Below are 760 nucleotides of genomic sequence, written 5' to 3'. Positions count from 1 at the left end.
AGCAGACAGCTGGGCTAGTTAAGACCACAATTTCTGATATCCTATAGAGTATTTTGAGACCTTAAATGCTCCCGTAAAGATATTTGTTCTACAAGGTAGGATCTACTAAAAACTCATTTATACAGGTTGGTAAAGAGGTAATTATGGACTTTAACTAGTTTGGAATTTAGCACAAGCCATTGTTTGCAGATTTATACCCTAGGAACAGAAGCTTGCACCATTTTGTTTTGCTGGTCCCTTAAAAGCTTAACTAGCATTTGGTTGTGTAGCTTATTGACAGCAAACTAGAGCTCCCAGAGACTAAAGGAGGTGCCAATTAAGTGTGCTACCCGTATAGGCTACAGCTGCTACTAGCCAGCATGAGAACTACATTCCCCATACTTATTGAGAAGCAAGCTCAATCTGTTGACAAGTGTAGTCTTACTTCATAGTTTTCCTGCCCTGGAGGCCTTAGTATCAATAAAAAAGCTTAGCTGGGGATCACTTTAGGCTATTTCTACTGCTTCATAGTCCAGTATGAAGTGTTTGGACATGAGTACTTCCAGGTCCAAAAGAAGTCAGCTTTGGGTAGGGATGTCACTACTTGCATAAAATGCTCTTTTTAGTGTCACTATTTGCATTGCCCATTTTGCCACAATTTAGCGGAGGTTACAAGTTTTAAGCATCTCTGCCTCTGATAGCATAGACTTGCTACATACTTCAGTATGGATTTCCATTTTAAGATGTGGCCATGTTAGAGGCAGACTACTCCTAATATCAA

The sequence above is a fragment of the Gavialis gangeticus genome, unplaced genomic scaffold, assembly GCF_001723915.1.
Source record: "Gavialis gangeticus isolate Ggan-Ray unplaced genomic scaffold, GavGan_comp1, whole genome shotgun sequence".
Lineage (NCBI taxonomy): Eukaryota > Metazoa > Chordata > Crocodylia > Gavialidae > Gavialis > Gavialis gangeticus.
This window is presented reverse-complemented; position numbering follows the sequence as displayed.